General features: G+C 32.6%; 1 pseudogene; it reads right to left on the bottom strand.

Annotated features, from left to right (window-relative positions):
• Window positions 1–4,066: 4,066 nt before the first annotated feature.
• Window positions 4,067–7,395, bottom strand: LOC149533313 (copper-transporting ATPase HMA5 pseudogene; annotated as a pseudogene).
• Between the last annotated feature and the right edge of the window lie 1,393 nt (window positions 7,396–8,788).

The raw sequence follows: 8,788 nt of genomic DNA, 5'->3' as shown, positions 1-8,788 counted from the left end.
TCACAAAAGTGAAAATCTCCCTTTTGCATTTAAAAGAATTGGAAAAATCCTCATTTATCCTCAAAACTAAGTCTATTGGACTCTTCCTCCTAGTCTCTTATGAGATATTTTTAATTTATCCTCCATCTACTAGTCAAAGGTGAAAATCTTGATTCTTACCCCAACCCCTTCCGAAATCCTATAAATAGGAGGGAAATTCAAGAGCTAAAGGACCCAAGTTTTAAGCATCTGCAATATAGGCATATTCTGAGTTATCATCTTCTAGCATTGTCATTATAACAAGTGTATTCCATTTTGATAGCATTTTAGCTTTTTTTTTATGTTATTTAGTATCCTTTTAGCACATGTTTAGCTCATTGTGTCCATTTTGATAGCACTCTAAGAGTTTTTACCCACATATAATTTGCATTATAGTCATAGATATTGCATATGTTCTTGTAGATCTACATTTTAATCGTACTCCCATTCTAGAACTATCACTGAGATACTAATCTAAGAGCTTTCTTATTGGTTGTAGTTAGGGAAATATGGGACATTCATAGAGTTTCCATTTTGACAATGATTTCTTGGGTTTAGTTTAGTTTTTTTGTCATTTTATCTGTACTCTATAATAAAGTCTCATGAATATGTGAATATACCATGTACAATGACTATTGAGTAGATGAAAGAGAAGAAAGAACATAATCAAATGATGATCATGCTTGCATCTTCTCTAAGCTATCCTTAATTTGATGAAGTAAAAGACTTTGTGAATGTAAAGAAAGTATGGGATAATCTAGCACTAATTCATGGAGGAGACACAAATGTAATAAGACTTAAGGCAAAAAATCTAAGAGGAATGTTTGATGACATGAAAATGAATGAAGGTGAGAATATAGCACAATATTTTGGTCAAATTAAAGAAGTGGTGAATGCTATCTGAAGTGCTAAAGGTGAAATATTTGAGGGGATAGTGATCACCACGGTACTAAGAATGTTACTTCCTATTTATGTTGTTAGAGTGTTTGCAATACAAGAATTGAGATGCACACCTAGCAATGATCTCACATTGGATAGCCTAGTTGGTAGACTCATAGCTTTTGAGTTGTCTAATTTTGATAATTATTCCCTTACTAATGTTTAAAGTTCTCTCAAAATAAAGCTAACTGATCTTGATGGTTCTAGAAAGGAGAAGAAAAAAAAACATGTGAATATTGGCAATGACTCTGATATCTATTTCAAACATGTAAATACAAAGGTAAACTTCCTATTATCTATTTCATGTGCAATAAATTTGGTCATATTTCTACAAGATATCTTGACTAAACAAGATAAGGATGAGAGGAAGGACAATAAGTATCAAGATAGGAGAGATAAAAAAGATGGTAGAGGTAATAGAGGCTATGAAGGGAAAGGTAAAAAAATTTGTTACGTTGTTGAAGAAATTTCTAGTAGTGATATTGATGGAAATGATGAATAAGACATGTATGTTGCTATGAAAGATGATTCTAAGGAAGATGAAAGATGTGAAAAGACTACTCCAATTTCACATATAAGCAAAAGTGATAGATAGATAATTGATAGTGAATGTTCACATCATATGACTATTGATACAAGTTTGAAAGCTATATTTAGTAAAATGGTAATAGTGTTAAGTTTGGAAATGATGCACCATGTTATGTGAAAGGTAAGTGATCAATTATTCTAAATGACAAAATTAGATGCAATAATACATATTGCATTGATGGTCAGAAATATAACTTTTTTGAGTATGTCTCATTTGATCATTTTTGGTGGTTAAATTTATAAACAAGAAGGAAAAGATCTATGATGTTATTGGTGAACTAATTCAAAGTGGAGAGAAAAAAAAGAGGTAATTTGTTCTATCTAGACCTATCTAAAGATATATTCTTATTTTCAAAATATGAAGATGTTTGGCTATGGAACAAGAGGTTGTGTCATGTAAATTTTGACAATTTGATTGAGATTAGCAAGAAAAGAAAAGTAAGAGGACTGTCAAAATTGAGTAAGCTAGATAAGGTGATGTACAAATAATACTAATTAGAAAAAATTACCAAGTCTAGTTTCATGAGAAAAAAAAATTCTTTTGATGATATTTTGGAATGAATTCATACTAGTTTATGTGGTCCTATTGGAGTGCAAAGCTACTATGGAGATAAGTATTTTATCTTATTTATTGATGACTTCTCTAGAATGATGATTGTAATGTTTGTTAAATAAATATATAATTATTTTTAAATTTTTAAGTGGCATTTGGGTAGATTTTTGAAAGAAACATGTAAAATTATGAAGTCCTCAAGACCAGATAGAGGAGGAGAGTTCAATATATTCTACAATGATATAGGAACCAAAAAGTAGATGTCTACACTTAGAAATCCACCAAAGAATGGTATAGCTAAAAGAAGGAATAGATCCATAATATTTTTTTTAAGAACATTAATGATGGGAAAGAATGTTTCATAAAATTATTCGAGATAAGTTTCTAGCACTACAGTCTACACATTAAACCGAGTACAAGTCAAGAAAGGTACAAACAAAAAACCTTTTGAGTTATGGTATGGACATGAACCTAATGTAAATTATTTCAATTTTTTTGGAAGAAAATTTTATATTCTAAAAGAGTCAAGGAATGTAAAACTGGATTCTAAAAGTAATGAAAGTATATTCCTAGGTTATTTCATAAAGTGTTAGGCATACAAAATGTTTGAGTTCTAACACTAACAAGGTTGTCAAAAGTGAAAATGCTAGAGTTGATGAATTTGTGGAGAAGAATGGGGTGGAATGCAAGAGAGAACATAAAGACTATAGAAATTTTGTATATATCCATGAAGGAGAACCTAATACCATTCCTAAACCCAAGAAAGCAACTGATGTAATATAGATTATGAATATTGTCAAGTCATAGTACAAAAACCCTATTGAACAACAACAACCTATTGAGTGTCAAAATGTAGAATTTGAGAAACAAGTAGAGAATGTCAACCATCTGAATAATGAAATTTTGATACAGAAAAAAATGGAATAGGAGGAACTTGAAGTGATTGAACTTGTTGAACTTGGTGAACCTACTAAACATCAGCAAGAAAAAAGTAGAAAAGAACCTATCCTAGAAAAGTGTCTGAGAATAAATTATGCACCAAACCAAATAATTACAAATAAAGATTGTTGGTATACAAATTTGTCATTGTAAAAATGGCCCAATGGAGTGTATGTGGCAAACTATTCAAAACAGTTGGATAGGCCTTTGATATGTGGCCTTCCTCTACATTTAGAGGGGTAGCTCCCTCGTATGATGTAATTTTAAAGATTTTTAAATAAAGAATTCAAAATTTTAAAGACGAATAGAAAGCCATTGATGATGAATGCACCACATGACTTCATAGCTTTCTTGAGTCAACATAAAATGATAATAAAGATGATCAAGAATTACATTTGAAAAGTATCATTATTACCATGTCAATTCATGATTCATAAACATTCACACAATACTGTGAAAACATTCACTATAGAAAGAATCAACAGTTTTATGCTACAACAATCTAGATTTTAGAACAAGAAATCAAATGCATGTCTCATTTTATTTTCTTGCACCAAGAACATAATAGAGATTTTCAATTTTGAAGACAAAATATGTACATACTTTCCAAAATTTTTCTTCTGATCAAAATTTTAGCATAGTGTTCCCTTGTTCTAAAGTGCAAAAAAGTCCCTTTACAAAGCCAAAAATGATTGCTTATATAGATATGGAGGTTAAGAACTACTCCTTCATGGTTAATAACTACCTCCAAAATACATAGTTTGGGTAAGGTTAATTAACCTCTACAAATAAAATAGTATGACCTAAAATTTATATCTTACACCTTTCGAGAGGAAGATTGGATAATCAATACTTGTCAATCTCCTTTTGATATTTGAATGATTTATTCAAGTTACATCACTTTATTGATGAATTCATATCCCTCTTTTCATGAAGAGATCAAGAGCATGAGGCTGTCAATATGGAGGGAATGCTCAATTTGTGGAGTTTGAGATTACATCTCATTACATTGTATCCTCTACTCAAACATTAACATCTATTTGGAACCTTCTCATATTCTTCATCATCCTTATGTAAGAAAACACTTCCTCCTTTGATGAGAACACCTTAACTAGCCCCTACTCTAGTACCCACCATGATTGTAGTAGGTGTTGCAAGAACTTAAGCATAAGGGCAAGCTATAACCATGACTAATATACCGAATTGAAGAGAAAGCTCAAACTCATCTATTTTAGATGGAATCCAAGACTTGGGGTATGAGCCAATCTTTCTTGCTACAAACCATGCTAGCTAGGTGATGAATGGAATTTTAATAACAAAAGGTACAAATAATTTTGAAATTCTATCTACAAATTTTTGCACTAGTGCCTTAGCCATTTGTGCTATTTCAACAAGCCAGACTATTTGTGATAGAGCAGTCTCAGAGTCCACATGTGTAGCTCTTATGTGTAGAACCACATTTTTATTGAGTGTTCCAACAATAACTTCATCACCCATTCACATGGCAATAGGTTGAGCTTCCCTTATTATCACACTTTCACTGACGTGAATGTGCTCCACACACAACCACTCCATCTGATGGAACTTTCTCACTAGGAAAATTTTTGATTTTATCATTATGTTGGATCAACTGACTACTAATTATATGTTCTGATACAACATTCCCATCATTGTTATGAATAAGTAAAGTAGCTATGTCAGGTGCTAAATCCATTAGCTTGGCAATAGCTTTAGAGGTTTTTCCTTTGGCAAGAACCTCCAAATACTTCCCAAGAAGAATGAAAGAAATCAGCATTGAACTAGTTTCAGAAAAAAAAGAAAAAATCAGTGCCTTCGAACTCTGCATCAGTTGCAGTCATTGTGTAGATTGAGTAGAAATAAGCTACATTTGTTCCTAAGGAAATCAAAATAACCATGTTGGCAAATCCATGACTAATAGCTTTGTATGCGCTAGTATAAAAGCATCGACAAATAATAAATTGCACAGGAGTTGATAGTATCCACCTTAAAAGCTCTCCAAGCATTAAAATATTCACCAATTTTAATTCCAACACTCTTTTACTTATTGGAATATACATAAAAAACATGGCTAGGAGAAATACTGGTATAGTAAAAACTCCATAAGAAAGACTTATGGTACCAATTAATTTCTTCACTTCTATCTAGGCCTCCTAACCCTCCATATTGAAACAAACTCACCTTTCAATTTTCACATGTCTCCTTAATCACCTCCATAAAATTTCTTAGTCCTATCATTTTTGGATTTTATGACACAACTAGATTCTCTAGTTGGATATTGATGCAGGAGCATCCCATACTCATCCGGGGCACATTGGAGATTCAAGGACATATAGAGGTCTTGGAGCATCTCATGATATCAATTGGTCTATTTTACAACCCATCATGGTTTTTGAAAGAACAAAAGGTTATAGTTTTGTATGATGTATGGGCTGATTCCAATGTTGAAGAGTTGTAATTGATCCTTGGAATGGGATCTAGTGGTTGTTTAAGGTAGAGAAGTCATTAGTTAGGGTCTAGTAGTATGTCATAACAACCCCAAGTCGTTGCATACGTTAAAATAGTCAATAAGTCCCTTTAGACATAGTTTCATGCTTTAAAAAATTCAAATTTTGCATAAAAGCCGTTTTGGAGGGAAACCTTCTAATTTGAATTTTATAAAGAGATAGGTAGTGAAACGAATTGGAGTTAGTTAAGGAGGTTGAGAACTATCTCCTGAACATATATATATATGTGTTGGTACGGCCTGTACCTTAAGATAGTACGGACTGTTATAGAATTTGCAATAAAAGTGCTTCATTTCAAGAGCAATTTGAAGAATCCTTTGTTTTGTAAGCATTTTTTGATATTGGAATGAATGGTAATATCATTTTAGATATGTATTGAGGTGATTCACAGGGTTTTGCACTCAGATTTGAAGATTTGGTCATCAAAATTCTGTACTGTTGGCTGTAACAGTCATATTTTAGGCATTTTTGACAGTTTTCTTTGATTAATCATGGTATTTCCATGAAATGTTTACTGTTTCTTCATGGAATACCATCCATTTAACATGTATTATGATTACTAACCTTGTATTGAGCATTTAACCAGTGATTGGTGGCCACCAAAGCAATTAAGGTGTGAAAAAAAGAGGAAAATCCAAAGGGACAAGTATAGCAGCAGAGAATCTACCTTAAGGAGGTAGGGTTTTTACATTTTTTGGAGTTAGGGCATGCCATAAATATGGTGTTCCATCTTTGAACAGATTCTAGAAGTGATTGGAAGTGGGAGAACCGTAAAGCCCTTGTTTTATGCCATTTAATGAGAGGGTTTGTTGGAAAGCGTGCATGGAAAGGTCAACTTGAAATAAATATTGAGGAATCCTTATTTTGACATCAAAATACCATACTATAGAAAGTTTGACAGTCAGGGGACAAGTTTGAAGGGTACTTTCTTTGTAAAAGTGGCTTAAAAGGCCTAATTTTGAGACAAAACTGTCCTATTCCGTACAATCTTTCCAAAATAGTGATATCTGATTTTTTAATATGTTATAAAACTCTAAAAAGGGTATCTAAAAATCATATTTTTTTGCTTGGTGTTTTGTAAAGTTTGGAAGAAAAGTCAAGAAAACAGGGTCTGCTGATCCGAAGAAGAGAGTAGCCTAGTCAAGAGGGGTAACTTGGGTTTGTGCATGAACTTGGTTTTGGGATTGTAAAACCCATTTATACATGTCATTTTGAGTCTATTGAAACACTTTGTGGGGTTCAAAGAGATAGTTGAGGGTCTATTCCATATTTGTGGTATTTGCCCTTTAAGGTGTCTTAGAACCTAATAGGAACCTTGGGAGTTTGAATCAGTTTTGTGGGAATCCATCACCTTTTGCATGCCACTCTGCATCAGATATCTAGTTCTATATCTTCTACTATAGGTAAAGCTTTAAGAGAACTCTGAATCAATTTGATTTCATTATCCAAGAGAATTCTCTCTAGTTTGAGATGAACCTTATTTTTGTCTTCCCCAATACTAATCAAGGCAGCTTCAAAACCATTGTAATCAATCACATCAATTAACTTCCTATAGTTGAACAATTTGGGTTCATATCTAATTTCTACTTCTTTTGTTGCCAAAGTGACTGTAGCCTTTTTCACTCCCTAGACTTTTTCTATGGTAGATTTCACAATACTAGAACATGAAGTGCATGTCATTGATTTTATGCGAAGCTGACATACGATTGTAATAGACACTTCATCATCAGTATCAATTAAGGTAGCTTCAAATTCAATATCTTTAATGGCCTCCCTGGTTGATTCCTCCTTAACCCCAAGGCCTTCCTTGCTAATTTGGTCACAGAATCCCATAGGTAGAGCTCTTTCCTCTTGTTGGCTTGACTGGAATGATCTCTACTGAATGGATAAAAAGCACCCAATTGAATCCACCTCCCACAAAAGCTCCTCACCAGTTCCCCCAGTCTCATCTGAATAAAACCCACAAATGTTAGATCTCACCATTGGCATCCCATCCTTCCATTTCTAATATGAAATCTATCTTATGTCTACCTTTGAGATGATTAAGCTCTCACTTCTTATTCTTTATCACTCAGAGAAGGAGGTTAATAATTGTATTCAAAATATGTATTTTGAGCCTCTACCCTTAACATTTTTGGATGAGAGGTTAATGTTAATGTTTTAGAATACATGTTTCAAGAATTTATCTTAACCTCTTTTTGATGGAGAGGTTAAGATTTTAAAGTGAAACACGTGTTTTGGACCTCAAACCTTAACCTTTTTAAAGGTTAATGGTTAAGGTTAATGTTTCAGAATATGTGTTTTGAACCTTGAACCTTAACCTTTTTAGAAGGTTAATGGTTAATGATTGAATGAAAAATATGTATTTTGGTGCCCTTCATTAACCTTCCATAATTTGAGACTTAGATGGTGGAACTGAGAAATTTGAAGTGGAGGACAGAGCTGGTGATTAGCTAGAGGATTTGAACTTATGAGACTACCAAGAATTGGATGATTCTTCAAACACTATAAAGATTGAATTTTATGTCCTCTTTCACATTCTGATTGAAAATTTTGAAATTTGGGTATGATAAATACCAAGTCAACAAAGATTTAGGAGTTATGATAATAAAAAGACTAAGGAGTGATACATTCTTATTGTGTGAGCTTGAGTCTAAATCAGTCAAGGATGCACTTGAGAATGAAGATTGTATTGCAACCATGAATTGAGATATTGAGAAAATTGAAAAGAACAAGAGATGGACTCTAGTACCTAGAAAAAAAGACAAGAATGTTATTGGAACAAAGTGGGTATTCAAGAACAAGCTAAATGAGAAAGATGAAATCATAAGGAATAAGGCAAGACTAGTTTGTAAATGATATGCACAAGAAAAAGGAATTGAGTATGGAGAAACTTTTTCTCTAGTTGAAAGGTTGTAAGGAGTAAGAACTTTTCTTGCATATTTTTTTTCACAAAAAGATTCAAATTTTATCAAATGGATGTGAAGTCTACATTTTTAAATGGTATACTTGAAGAGGAAGTCTATATTGAGCAACCGAAAGGTTTTTTCAAGCCCAACAAGAAAAAAATGGTATGAAAATTTAAAAGCTTTATATGGTTTAAAACAAGCTCCTAGAACATGGTATGAGAGATTGTATGCATACTTGGTGAAAATTTGTTTTGAAAAAACAAATGACAATAGCAATCTTTATTTGAAGAACAAATCTAAGAGCAAGATATTGTTAG

The sequence above is a fragment of the Cupressus sempervirens genome, chromosome 10, assembly GCF_028749045.1.
Source record: "Cupressus sempervirens isolate cs-2001-9-10 chromosome 10, ASM2874904v1, whole genome shotgun sequence".
NCBI classification, from domain to species: domain Eukaryota; kingdom Viridiplantae; phylum Streptophyta; class Pinopsida; order Cupressales; family Cupressaceae; genus Cupressus; species Cupressus sempervirens.
Note: the sequence above shows the minus strand (reverse complement) of the source record. Positions and strands in the feature narration are given on the sequence as shown.